The 14,746-nt window shown below is 47.2% G+C and overlaps 1 protein-coding gene across 1 annotated transcript in view; it reads right to left on the bottom strand.

The window, feature by feature from the left end:
- The window catches only part of PADI2 (peptidyl arginine deiminase 2), a 651,199-nt gene that overhangs the window by 630,396 nt on the left and 6,057 nt on the right, over window positions 1–14,746 (bottom strand). The gene's annotated exons all lie outside the window — the stretch shown is intronic.

Below are 14,746 nucleotides of genomic sequence, written 5' to 3'. Positions count from 1 at the left end.
ATGGAACCAAGCAGTGACAGCATAAATCACATCAGTGGCAACCCTCATGGTCCCGTAGAAAAGATGTGACAGCATTGATGTTCTTGGGGTGGGAACAAATGCTATGCTTAGAAGGGAACCCCAGGGTCAGAGGATGGAGGGGAGAAAGATGTGATGATGGTGGTGTAGATCTGGGATGGAGACCAGTTAGTTACCAGTATGCTGGCAAGTGTGTGTGTGTGTGTGTGTGTGTGTGTGTGTGTGTGTGTGACATCTCAATGTCAGAGGATGGAGGGGAGAAAGATGTGATGATGGTGGTGTAGATCTGGGATGGAGACCAGTTAGTTACCAGTATGCTGGCAGGTGTGTGTGTGTGTGTGTATGTGTGTGTGTGTGTCTGTCTGTGTGTCTGTGCATGTGTGTGACTTCTCAATGTCCTGTAACTGAGATGAGCTGCTGATCTAAACCAGTGTTTCATTTTAGTGCTTTTATGGGTTCAGACAAACCAACAAAGGAGCAGTGAATGAGCCATGATGGAGAGGGCCAGACCCTTCAGATCTGACCTGAATTTCTTTGAGGTTATAGAGAGCAGCTTAGGAGGGTCTGCTGAAGTGGTTACCAGGCCATGGAGGGCTTCTTTGGGAAAATTGTGTCAGAGAAGGTCTTCAGGGCAGCAAGACCTCTGGCCCTCCAGCCAAACATTTGAGGTAGCATGCAACTCTGGGGACCCAGCAGGTGTCTGCTCCAAAGTCTAGTGCTCCAAGGCACACTTTCCTGTTGAGTTCTGATGAGGCATTATTGAAAGTGTTTACAGTTTCCTTCAGGATCTCAGCAAGGTCTGTGTTCTGAATCATGGAAACTGCTTACAATTACTGATCATAGACAAGAAAATTGAAAGCACAGAGAGTTTAAGAAATCAGCCTCAAGATCACCCGGAAGTTGGTGGCAGTGCCAGAATTGAAGTCCAGCTCTTTTTTTGCTGTTTGTTTTGTTTTTATTTTTGGGGTCACACCCGGCAGCACTCAGGGGTTACTCCTGGCTCTACACTCAGAAACTGTTCCCAGCAGGCTTGGGGGATTATATGGGATACAGGGATTCAAACCACTGTCCTTTTGCATGTAAGGCAAATGCCCTATCTCCATGATATCTCTCCGGCTCCTAGGAGTCCGGCTTTTTTCACAGAGAATAGAAAACAGAAAATTCAGGCACACAAGCCTGCTAAGTGTGAGCCTGGCACGAGCAGGGGGAATTGGATTCTGGTTGGGCTGGAAATAGGTTTGATAAAGAGGGACGTTAGGGGAACTATTTGGTAAAGTCCTCTTCTGGTCCTGCCAGGCTTTTCTCCCCATAGATGTCTTTTTCTCACTAAATTCTGCCTACCATTTTCAGGAACTTGTGGAGGAGTCTTGTAGGCAGGTTCTGGGGTTCAGAAATGTACAACAAAGATTCATTTAATGACAAACAGCCACCCAAGGCAGAAAATCAGGGCACACCCATCTGGTGCCTCCTAGAATCAGGAGCTCTGAGTGACCCCACAATGCCTTGGCTCCACTTCTCATCACTCTGGCATGCCAGATACTTCACTGGACTGAGGAACAAACCGAGGGTTTGGAATTCTAGCTCTCTCACCCACAGCCAATTGACTCTTTAGAGACAGAGCAGAGATTTGAATCTAGGTCTGTTTGGCTCCCATGTTTGCTCTCAGAAATTCTCTCTGAGTAAGCTTTGTGTCCACTAAGTCCTGGTCTCAATGTGAAGATGGAAGATATAGGGGTCCATGAGCTGTGGGTCTTGACTTCAGGTTATGTAGTTTTGTGAGTATATTAGCTATCAGGTCATTATTAATGCTGCATAACAGATTATTTCAGTGGCGAACAAGCATCAACAGTTCTTCCTCTTAGTCACAGTGGGGCATCTCTCTGTTTAGTGATAATTTGTAACAGAGTGACTTTAAGCCTATACGTTGCATCTTGGTGGTCTTCACCTGTTTCTCACATATATGTGTATATGTATATTTTATATTGCCATACCCAGCAATGCTAAGGGGTTACTCTTGGCTCTGCATTCAGGAATCGCTCAAAGAGGTGCTCAGAGGATTATATAGGATGCTGGCTTGGCTTTATGAAAGGTAATGACCTACGTGATGTATTATCTATCCATTCCTCTCATTCTCCTCATACCAGTATCTCCCCAGTTTTCATAACTGGACAGAAATATGCCCCATCACATCTGTCTTACTTTTAATCACTCCAGCTGACCAGTTTGCAAGGCAAAGTACATGGCTAAGCTCAACCTTGGTAGCAGGGAGTATCTGTGTCTTCTCTTGTGGCAGACCCTGACGGAGATGTGGGTGTCTAACACAGGGAGGTAGGAATGGGGAATGGGGAACAAGGAGGCAATTGTCTGTAGCAGGGAAGACAGACTAGTGATAATAACACTATTGTGCCTTCCATCAAACCTGAGAAACTGCCAACTGTAAGACACACCGTTAATTTACACGCCCCTCAGAGAGAAAAACTGCTGCCAAACAAGTATGACGTGATGCATTTTTAATTCATCTCATTTCTACTGTCTTCTCACTCACTCACAGAGCTCTCTGATACAAACTTGTGGTAATGACAAAGATGAACAGCTTCCATCAGATCTGTGACAGCTATGTTGTGACCAAAACTGTCCATGGAGATGGTGAGATGCCCTGGGGTGAAGTACCCGTTCCAAGCTCAGGGATGCTGAGAGGTAAATGATGTGGGTCTTGGAACAGATGGAATTCATTCTTTTCTCTCAGTGATCACATGCTCTGAGAAGGGCCCTTAGGTTTACCTAAGGGGGTTTCTCCCTTGTACCTCATGAGGACCCAAGGGGAAAGCATTTCCCCCTATTTCAGGATGAGCAGAGCAAGTATTTTCTCATCTTGTCTAAGATCTACAGTGAGCACGTATAGAGTGGGGTGTGTGTGGAAACTCAGAGACTCTGATTCCAGAGTCAAGGTGGGGCTGGAAAGAGTAGACAATGGGTACAAGACTTGCTTTGCATGCAACTGACCTGAGATCAATCTTCAGCATCCAAAATGGTTCTCTGAGTCCTCCAGAGTTATTTCTGAACTCAGAAGCAGGTGTAAGCCTTGAACACAGCTAGATGTGCTCCCAAATTCTTTTTTTTTTTAAAGTGCAGGCTATTGGACAATCCACACCACAGCCCCAGTCTCCTCATCCATAAAGTAAGGATAATGGAAGTAGCTACTGAAGTGGCGGTTAGGATGCTACTCAAAAGGGTCTTAAGAGTACTTGGACATCTTGGTCAGAAGCCATAGTATAGAGACTTGCTTTGCACAAGCATGGCTTTGGCTTGATCTCCAGCACTACATATGGTCCCTCCAGCCCTGCCAGGAGTGAGATCTGAGTATTGAGTTAAGAGTAAGCCTGAGTATAGCTGGGTAGGGCCATGGAGCTAATTACCTTAAGCACACACCCAGAACACACACCTTGCTTTCCCTAGTCCCTTTACCCTGAAGCACACACCCTGTTTTAATTCTTTCTCACATCTTACCTGGTTGGCTGACAGAGTCCACACCTTCCTCTCCCCTAATATAAATATCCATTCCCCACCTACAATAAACTGAGTTACTCTCTCAACGTGGCTGGTGGATGCTTTTTTTGTGGTGCTCTACTTGCCCAGGATCTGACCTCACTAGTAATTTCTATACTCTGGGATCTGACCTCACCAGAGTCACTTACATGGCTCAAAATAAAACACCCAGAATTAAAGTGTCCTCATTTATTGTGACTATATATATATATATATACCTTAAATATATCACTGTGAAAGACTTGTAATTAAAAACAAAAACAAAAAACAACCAGAATTGAACAACTAAAAGACACATTGGCTACTGGCAATTTCAGTTTCCTATTTTCTCTGTAGCAACACTACTATAATGAAGGCAGCAACTGAATTAAGGGAAGATAGTATAGGAGCCCAGAGAAGCCAAGAATCTAATAATTTGGGGGACCTCTTAGGGCTGAGCATGTTATGGACTTAAATACATATGTTGATCTGCTGTGAGTGGGCCAGATATGACTAAATTTGAAACCAGGAATTAGAAACTGGTTCTTTTTTTTTTTATTAATATTTTTTATTTTGACCAAAGTGGATTACAAATCTTTCACAGTAATTTTTTAGGTACATAGTAACATTGAACCAGGGGCAATCCCACCACCAATGTTGTCCTCCCTTCACCCCTGTTTCCAGCATGCATTTCATATCTCCCTGCATTGCTAGTATAAGTGGTCCCCTCTGTGTAGAAACTGGTTCTTAAACACAGAGATAGGACTTATTTTGAATGAAGCACATAGATATTCTATACTCAGCTTGAAGTGCTCCCAAAATTGTGTATTTATGTCACCAATAAAAATAATAGAGAATATCTCCGTTACCCTCAGAACATTCTATTGAACCCTTTTTGTCCATGCCTTTCCACCATATATTTGTTTATTTCTGTCACCTATTTTGAATTTAGTTCAAAGACAGTCTCATAGGATGTGCTATTTGTACTCTTGCTTTTTATTGTTTTTTTTCTTTTATCTTTCTTTTTTTCTTTTTTTTGGTTTTTGGGTCACACCCAGCAGTGCTCAGAGGTTATTCCTGGCTCTACACTCAGAAATCGCTTCTGGCAGGCTCAGGGGACCATAGAGATGCTGGGATTTGAACTACCATCCTTCTGCATGGAAGGCAAACACTCTACCTTCATGCTATGTCTCTGGCCCCACTCTCACTTTTTCTTTTTTCTTTTGTTTTTAGGTCATACTGGTGGTACTCAGGGGTTACTCCTGGCTCTATACTCAGTAATTCTGCACTCACCACTATTGGTGGAGCCCAGAGCATATAAGATGCTGAGGACTGAACCTGGATAAGTTGCATGCAAAGCAGTGCCCTACCTGTTGTACTATCTCTCCAGCCTGTGGATCTCACTTTTTTTTTTTTTTTTTTGTTTTTTCGGGCCACACCCGTTTGATGCTCAGGGGTTACTCCTGGCTAAGCACTCAGAAATTGCCCCTGGCTTGGGGGGACCATATGGGACGCCGGGGGATCAAATCGTGGTCCTGATCCTTGGCTAGCTCTTGCAAGGCAGACACCTTACCTCTAGCGCCACTTCGCCGGCCCCAAGAATCTCATTTTTTAATTTAATTTAATTTTTTAATTTTTTTGGTTTTTGGGTCATACCTGGCAGCGCTCAGGGGTTACTCCTGGCTCCATGCTCAGAAATTACTCCTGGCAGGCTTGGGGGACCATATGGGATACCAGGATTCAAACTACCATCCTTCTGCATGCAAGGCAAACACCCTACCTCCATGCTATCCCTTGGCCCCTAGATCTCACTTTTTAAACTCAACATAATATTGATAGATTACTGTATTTTTTGCTCTATAAGACACACCTGACCATAAGACATACATAGTTTTTAGATGCTCTCCTCCCCTGCACTCAGGCTTCAGCTCTAGGTGGCATTTGCTCCATAAGACACACTTTTTTGGGGGGGGAAAAGTGCATCTTATGGTATGAAAAATACAGTAATTCACGTGTCAGTTATTTCTCCCTTCTCTTTGTTGTGTAATATTTCATTCACCAAGTGCTAATCCCAGGGATTGTTCTCAGCTCTGAACTCACTCTTTTTGCCCTTTCTGGCCCTTCCTACTGGGCTGGCTAGCTAGACTCCACCAGTAGAGGGTGCTGAGGAACACTGGAAATTGGCACAAGCTCTGCCTCCCAATTCCTGTGTACTTAAAGACAGGCTCCTGGGGGCACCTGCTGTTCTCCTCTACCTACTTCTGTAGTGCTGGTGCCCGGTAGTCAGCAGCACCCAGCACCTGGAAGCTTTCTGTTTAAAAGCAAACATGAGGCATCTTCACAGTGGCTGCATGTGGGGAGAACATCTGTGGCATCTTTTAGGGCCACATCTGGCACCTACCAGATTTCTGGTAAGTTTCCTAGGTTGGAATTCTAGTGAATTCTACTGGGCTGGCCCCAGAACAATTTTTGTGTCATAGAGTGAATGTCAATCATGCCAGGCCCAACAAGTCTGGATGGTTGTAAGTGTGTGAGAACTCTTTTGGGGGGGTTCTTGAGTTGGGATTCTTTTCGTGGTCACTGTTTTAGCCTGGGTTTCCATGTTAGGTCTCAGGGTTCCTTCTTTGATAGTCTCCTTAGTGATTGCTCGTCTTCTCTTGTGTTAATTTAATATCCCACTAGAGTTGATGGTTCCTTATCTGACAATTTATATGTTCAAATGGCTGTGTGGTTTCTCTCTCCTTGATTGTAAAGTGATTTGTATTTTATGTATTGATAATTGAGAGGTACTAGAACAATCCAGGGAGGTGATAGTGTAAACTCAGGTGCAATAGGTGGGGTGCACCTTTATTGTTTAAAGAAAATATATTTCTGGGCCAGAGCAATAGTTTAGTGGGTAGGATGTTTGCCTTGCACATAGTTCACCTAGGTTTGATCCTTGGTAGCCATATGGTTCACTGAGCCTGCCATGAGTAAATTCTGAATGCAGAGCCAGGAATAACCTCCTGAGAATTGCTGGCTGTGACCAAAAAAAACCAAGATACATCAATAAAAATAATGTAGATTTTAAAGGTGGTTGTGAATACTTTATTTTTATTTTTTCAGAAAGGGCCATATAAGAGCAGAATTTATTTCTCTATTCTCAGGTTACTATGTCCAATCTGAAGAAAAAGCTGTTCTGTAGATTCTTACATGGACAAGCCTTTTTGTGTGTGTGTGCCAGGCAGTTGTATGTAGCTCTTGGGTAGAGACCCAGAAGAAATTCCTTCATGAAGATCAGGACTGAAATCTTTTAGGAGGAGTTCCTGGGAGTTTGGTGGGTCTGCTGTCTTTTTTTTTTTCATTCTAGCTATGTATGATGGGGTTTATTGTGGATCATAGATGGTAGGGCAATCTATGTGTGGGAAAAGACGACCAACTTTTGTTCTCTGAATGAGGGTTCAACTTCCCCTTGGGCTCTGGGGCATTGCTTCATCTCTGTTTTAGAATATATATATATATATATATATATATATATATATATATATATATATGTATATAATGAGATCATACCTGTGTGACTAGAATGGTTGGCATGGTTGAAAGGATGCATATGGCATGGGACTGTCAGGGGGAAGAGGCACAGAGGAGGCAGCCACAGGCTGCTGTTAGATGTTGTTGTTGGTGGATCCCCAGAACTAGTCAGTTTGTATCCAGGGACCAAGAGCCTAGAGAAGTAGAAAAGACTGGGCCTGCTGCCCAGGGTCCCCTGTGTTCACAGAAAAAACAGGCAACTACCCCTGGCTGCCCATGTCTGGCACTCTCTGAGGCCTTCTTGCAGCTTTTTCTGGAGAGCAGACCCTCAAGGTGGCCTTGGGTTCTGGGCTCTATGCCCACTCCCTGAAAATCCCCTGGGTTGGAATTCTGCCAGTTTGAACCCCAAGCTGCTGCACCCCAGCAAGTCAAATGGCCATGATTAGTCAAATAAAATTTCCATCTGTTGAGGAATTTACTAGAGTTATTGCTGGCTATAAAACCAATCTGAGAAGAAGGATGGATCTGAGGGGTAAGGGTCTCTCATTAAGTGCAGTAGTGACTTTTAAATAAGTTGCAGATGGCCTTATCAGACGGATGTCATCCCCATTGCTGTGGGGCAGGTGCTCTGTGACAGAAAGTGAAAGAAAGGGGGCTTCATAATTCCAACTCCGGGGGAGGGCGAAGAGCATTGTGGACTCTAGAAAAGATCAATCACATAGAGCCTAGTGCAGTGCTTGGTATACTGCAGGTGATTAATAAACTCTCCTGGGGTTGGAGAGAGGGTTTGGATTAATACACTTGCCTTGCTTGAGGCTGAACCCAATTTAAACCTCAGCACTACATGGCCCCTGAGTGCAGAGCTGGGAGCAGCCCCAAGCATCACTGGCTGTAGCCCTGGAGGCCTCCAAGCATCAGTGAGGTGGCCCAGATCATCCTAATCTACTTCAGGGCCTGAGAAGCACCACAATCATCTGGGACTGCCACAGTGATCTGCTGACTCAGAGGGCTGAGAAGAGACAGGAGGGTTCCCCCCATTCCTCCCTGAGCCTCTGACCACCACCTGGAAGACCTCCCTACAAGAGACAAATGCCTGCTTAATAAGTGCCTGCATATCTTCTCACTGGGCCCCTTGGGCTTTTGGGTAAAATGAAGTGATTCCAGCACCCAAGCTAAAGAAATTCTAGGAGGGAAGAATATGGGGGCCAGAGAGAAAGCTGTACTCTAGAAAGCAATGAGCTCCAAGCCATTTCTAGCCTCTAGAATTGGGGAGGGTACCGTCCAGGTGGATTCTCACCATGCACACAGGAGCCTGTGAGTTACCTAAGGCCATTGACCCCGAAGGGCTCCTGATCTCTGGAAGGGGCATGATTTTTAGAGTCCAGTTCCTCCCATTTCTCATAACTCTAGCATTGGATTTAGCTGTACTTCAGTAAAAAATTGTGCTTAGGTGAGCTGGTCTCTCTGGAAAGACCTTTGAGCAGTCTCGTGAGATTGAACGTGGTGTGCCCCTCCAAGGCAGAGTTTGGGTGTATACATAAGACCTGTGGTCCCCTATGTGCTCTGTGGTCCCTCGCTGGGCCACCACTGCCCACCTTGCATTAAGCATTTCCAGCCCCTCTATTAGCCCCTTTAGAGCTTATCTCTCCCACCTGTCTACACTTATGGGTAGTGCCAACCTGCATCATGGTCCATGGCTCCCATTTACAACTGAAGCGCAAAAAGGTGGTGGTGAACCTTGGTGCACCTGAGGTGGTTAAAGAACAAAGCTAAAACCCATGGGCAGACATGCAGGCCCACAGCTGGCTCCACTTTGAGGCTTCAAGTCCATGGACTTAGCAGCTATAAAGCCCACACCTGTGCCCAGGAAGCATCTTGATCAGTCTTCCTTGGCCGCTCACCTCTGTGGGTAACTCCTGACCCTTCTTGTCTCCACCAGAAAGTGTGAGTGAGAGAGGTCAGTCTACAGTGGTCTGTGGCTCCCAGGGTGGTGGGGTTTGGGGTTAAGTGGGGCTAGGAAATGGGGCAGCTTTGTAGCCCCAGGATGTGTACGGGCACCAGTGCATGGCACCCCTGACCACTTAACCTTTGGGCTAGTGGCAGCTGTAGAGAGGAGAGTTTGGTGGGCCATTTGGAGTATACAGCTCTGCTGCTGGCTTCTCTGAGGCTCAGTGTTCAACTTTCACCCTATTCACTACTAGCCATTAGCAAAGCCCATGTCCTTGATGGTCCCTGCAACATGTTGTGAGTGTGAAAGGGAGCTGGAGGGAGAGTAGAGAAAGGCTCTGCTGGGTGGTATCTCTCCTGGTACTTCTGAATGTCCCTGGGACACTCAGGAGCTGGTGGATGGTTACTTTAGGGCTTCCCTGGTGTACCCCATTTCTTTATTGCTGAACCACAATGGAGTGATTCCTGCAGCCCACTGTGCTGCCTCCAACTGGGTTAAAGGAACTAGTAGCTGACCCTCCAAAAGAATGGCTCAGAGGCTCTATCCACACCCAGATCTCTGCCAATGTCTGTTCCAAGGGCGAGAAGTCTTTCCCGTCCTGATACCAGGAGCAGAGCCTAAGGAGAGGGCATGGACTCTGTCCTTGCCTGTCCTCTGGCAAGGAAAGCCTTCATGTTCCTGTGCAGATTGCTCTGTTCTTCCCTGAGAGTGGATCATGCAGTGGGTGCTTCTGAAGGCCTGTGCGTGGCTTGCTGGTTGACTATTGGGGGTTGCAGCACTTGCTTCCCAGCTGACATCAATCTGAGTCTCAATTTCCTGCTCACGGAGGCAAGGGAGGGGAGACTCGCTGGCAGGCACCAGTTAAGGAGATCGTGGCTCTGTAAGTAGTGCACTGGACATGATTTCTGCTAATTTGTCCTGTGATTTCTCCCTATGTAAAGTAGCAATGAGCCCTGAGCAGCCAGCCTATTCTGTTCTCACTCCCACTTTCTGGGCAGCTGAGAGGCTGGCCTTGAGTGTGATTTTTTTGATCCTCTTCCTGGAGAGTCTGGGGCCCCTCATACCTCCCATTTTAGAGACTTTGTAGTTCCCCTCATTTTAGAGGCTCTGTAATTCCCTGCCCAACCAACGGAAGATTCCCTATCAGGAGCAGGCCAAGAACAGGAAAGTCCCATTTGGAGCTAAGGCTATCTTGAGCCAACAGGTGATTGCAAAGTTGCCATGGCCAGCAGGTGAACACAGTGCAGGGGTGCAGTCAACTGTGGGAGCAGAGAATGTGCTACTTATCCTGTACTAGGAGTAGCAGAAAAGGCTTTTTGGAGGAGGTAGAAATCTGAAGGGAGTCTTTAAAAACAGAGACAGAGGCCAGGCAGATAGTGGGAAGGACAGGCTAGAAGGCAGGAGGGCCCTGGACAGAAATGACTATCATTTTGATGTTGCAAAATGTCTCAGAGGTGGAGAAACAATTGAAGGATGCACTATGACAGACATAAAGTCTGGTTTCAAGTAGGGAAGCACAGACTTGGTGCTGCCTTTGGAGCCTTCTCATCATATTAATGGTTGATCTTATCCCCAGGTCGGTTGTCACAGTGGGGGCTGCTTTGGACATCTGGTGGGCAGAATTGGGAATGATGTGATGTGTTTACCCTACCGCACTGACCCCCATAGTTAGAGACCATACATGTCCATAGTGTCTGGCAGAAAGGATTCCTCTGAGCATGCCCCCCTTGGCAGCTCTCAGTAAAGTTTGGATGTGACTGTCTGGGGGATGATGTGAAGTCAGTCTGAGACCTGGAATTTTCCTTCTTAGTGTGGCTCTGCCAGGTGTGGACCAGAAGATTCCCCAGGGATAGGCTCTGGTTTGGGCATTCTTGGTGGGGAGAGTGTGTGATCAGAGTCCCAGTCACCCAGGCACCTCCCTGCAGGCCCCTTGTACTGATGCCCATGGTCCAGCCCTGGTGTCCCTACCTCATCCTTGCTGCAGACAGCCTCACTAGGCTTGCTGCCATAGAACAGTACAGAGCTGCCTTGTAAGATCCAACCCCTTTAAAGTCTGTAGTTGCCTGGAGGCCCTCAGGACTCCTGGGGAGTCTCTGCAGGCTCATGTGTTCAGACCTCCAGGGCAATGTCTCCCTCCCTCTCTCCAGCTTTCCACTTAGCCTCCTGCAGGGCAGTGCTGGCAGATATTGAAATCCAGGCGAGGAGGGGAGATGTCCCTAGAAGACTTTCTCTAGATTCTCAAGACGAGAGCAAAGACTTCAGGTATCTTCTGATTCCTTTGGTGAGTGGGGTCCTCCATGTATTTAATTTGGAGTCCTGCACAGTCATGTTTAGAGTCTCAGGGATCCACTCCCCTCCATACTTGTCCCAGCCATGCAGGCCTGGTCATAGTGTTGCTCAGGCTTTCCTGTGCCACGATCCACAGTGCTAGAGGACCTGAGATGTCAGGGGTGTGACTTGGGGGGTGGGGAGTTGTCTCACACATGCCAAGAATGTACCTCAGTCCTTTGAAGAGTCACCCAAACTTGTGATGGGAAATTTCTCCTGCCACCCTGCTGAGCCCAGGGACAGTGCCCAGCACCTTGGAGGGAGCTGCTATTCCCAGCACTGTGAAGGATGCCCAGGAGGGTTTGTTTGGGATTCTCAGATATTGGTGAGAGGCCTAACCCTTGGCCAGCACTTCAGAATTGGTGACAGGTCCACCTGCTTTGTCACTATCTCTGCAGGGCATCTTAGCAGAGAACTTAGTCCCATGTCTTAAGGCATATACAGCTCTCTGGTTGAGGCTGCAGTAAGAGGAGGATCGGGAGATTACAATTGGCATCTAGATCTGGCAGAAATACAAGCCCACCATGGTGGGGACAGTTTGGGGGACCAGGAAGCTGGGTCTTTCTTTGCCCTGTTCCTAGGGTCAAGCTTTTTATCTGCCTTAGTTCCCTGCTGGTTCCAGGGCTCCAGAATATGGTCTGGCTTGGAGAGGGGTACCATATCTGTTGGGATCCCCTTTATGTCAGCCCATTCTGCCTGCTGACCAGCATCTGAGAACACAGGATCTTCCCAGGCCTTACAACCCCTGCATGTGGGCACACAATTGTACCACTTGACAGCTGGAGAAACAAAGATCCATCCACTCACCTCTCTCCCCAACTTGAGCTCCCATTGTGGGGGCCTCTGGGGGAAATGTCTGGCCTATGAGGAAGTCAGAGGGCAGAGTGGACACTCATGTCTGAAAACCTAAGACCTTTCTGCTGGCTCATAGGACCAGCGTTTGAATTCATTGACACTGAGATCATTTTCCAGGGACCCTAACGAGAACTGGAGTTTCCTCCTGATTGCTCCCAAAGTTTCCCTGGGAATTCAGTGTCACCCCTGAGCTATAGCTCAGCCCAAGTTCATGGAGCCCACCCTCCTGCAGACTCAGGATTTTAATTCCCCCCTGCAGAACCCTGTGCTCTGGGTGATATTGTGACCGGAATGCGAGGAGACCTGACACCCACAGCCCTTGTAATTGAGGCTTCCCCGGTGCTGCTGCATGTCTCCAGGAGAGCAGAGCCATCAGGCTGGAGGAGGCTCTTTCCACCTCCTACATTTTGACTTTTTGGCTGTGGTGCTGGTACAGTTCTGATGGGTTGGAAGGTAGCATCCATTCCTGCCCTGCCTCCCCCTTTAAGGCTGTATTCACAGCTCTGTGCTGTGGGGGCTAGGGAACTTGTGGGAGTCCTGTGAGCTGAGTTCCCAACTCAAGGAGAAATCTTAGTTTTTTTGTACCCAGAACTCTCACCTCCCATCACAAGCCTCCAGCCCCATCTTGGCCTCTCTGAGCTGCTTCAGTGCCCCAATACAGAAGTCTTCCAGTTGATTCCAGTAACAGTAGACTGATGTTTGTTGTCCGAGTCCAATAATCAAAGCAAATATCTTGGCATAGGACACTGGTGGTTCACTAGGCTCCATGCTGATTGCCTCCCATGCAGGGACACATGACGGCACCTTTGTGGGAGCTGGTGCTGACTCATTTTCAGAGGATGAAGAAGTTAAAGCTGGGGAGGAGCCACTGACAGGTGACCCAGCTGGAACTGAGGATGGAATCCAGTAGTCGCAAGCTTCACTTCTACTTATCCTGCCTTACAAGTTACTAAGAAAGTTAACACTGGGCTGAGTAGGGTGATAGCTCAAAGGGGTAAAATGCACGTCTGTGTGCATGAGGTCTTGGGTTTGATCAAGGCCCCTGAGCACAACAGAGTATAGCCTTAGTGGCCCCCAATATGGCCGAACCTGAGCAGCATCGTATCATTAGGTTTGAGTACTGAACTATCTGGTCTGATGAGCAGAGCATCATCAGGGGTGACCATGGACCCTCTAAGCACTGTGTGGGAGACCCTCACCCCCCTGAGAGGTCAGTTACCTTGGTGTTCTATGCTTTTCTATCTGTGGGGAATCATTTGTTTACTCAGTTGTTTAGCCATTGTGTATGCTCTCTGCATTGCAGAGATCCCAGCCTCATGGGATTTATTTCTCAGGTAGGGCAGACAAACTATTAGCAGGTGCCACCAGAAGTCCTAACAGAGTGATAAAACTAAAGAGAAGAGGAGTGAAAAGGGGATCCAGGATCTAGAATCTCCAGAAGGAAGAGCAAAGATGACCTAGAGGGTGCTCAGGAGTGGGGCACACAGATATGGGGGCAGCTGGAGGCAGCATCCTGGAACAGTATGGGGTTCACAAGGAGTGGAGAGTATGTGCAAAGACCATGGGGCAGGACCTTACACCATGTATACCACAAAGAGGGGAGGATGGGAGATGCTGGGTGCTGGAGTTCCAGTGTCTTCTATGTCTTGCAAGATGGAGGATGACTGAAGGGGTAAGGCAGAGATGAGATACCTGGCAGTGTTCTAGGTGAAACTAGCTGCTTAGATGCCATTAAGAGCCTTTTAAAAATATCCCCTCTGGCTTTTCTCACCCAGGTGACTTCATGCCCACTTCCCTCATGGCCCACACCCTATTCTTATGAGGATAAGGGATGAGCTTATACTTCTCTTCCATGGCCCTGGAAGCTTCCCTTTTCAGCCTTGGGGCTGTCTGTTGTTCATTAGTGATGGTATTTTTAAAAATTTTTTAGTGATGGTATTTTTTTTTTTTTTGGTTTTTGGTTTTTGGGCCACACCCGGCGGTGCTCAGGGGTTACTCCTGGCTGTCTGCTCAGAAATAGCTCCTGGCAGGCACGGGGGACCATATGGGACACCGGGATTCGAACCAACCACCTTTGGTCCTGGATCGGCTGCTTGCAAGGCAAACGCCGCTGTGCTATCTCTCTGGGCCCTAGTGATGGTATTTTTAAAATACCCTCTGCTCTATAGATGCTGGAAGACCTGAATTTCGCCTGTTGATTCTGTGCAGATCCCTGCTTTGACTTCTGGTCCTGGTAGTTACCATCTCTGGATAATCAGCTCCTTCCTACATCATTGTTCCTTTTTTTTTCTTCAAACACCTCACCACCTCTTGACCTTTCAATTTACTTGGGTACCTGGCCAGCTCCATGGAATTATATATCTATTGGCAGCTTGCTTTCCTGAGGGAACAGGAGGGTCTTAGGTGGTACAGAAGCTATGCCCTGAGTCTTCCTGATGATATTTGGTGGTGTCTGTGTGGGTTTGGTTCTGGGCCACAGGTTGTGAGTCTATATGTGCCATGACATTTAAAGAACTAGTCAGGCCTTTTTTGGTGGAAATAGTAAAAATAGGCTTTGGC

This window comes from Suncus etruscus, chromosome 4 (assembly GCF_024139225.1).
Source record: "Suncus etruscus isolate mSunEtr1 chromosome 4, mSunEtr1.pri.cur, whole genome shotgun sequence".
NCBI lineage: Eukaryota > Metazoa > Chordata > Mammalia > Eulipotyphla > Soricidae > Suncus > Suncus etruscus.
The sequence above is the reverse complement of the archived record's forward strand: the minus strand, read 5'-3'. Positions and strand labels throughout refer to the sequence as shown.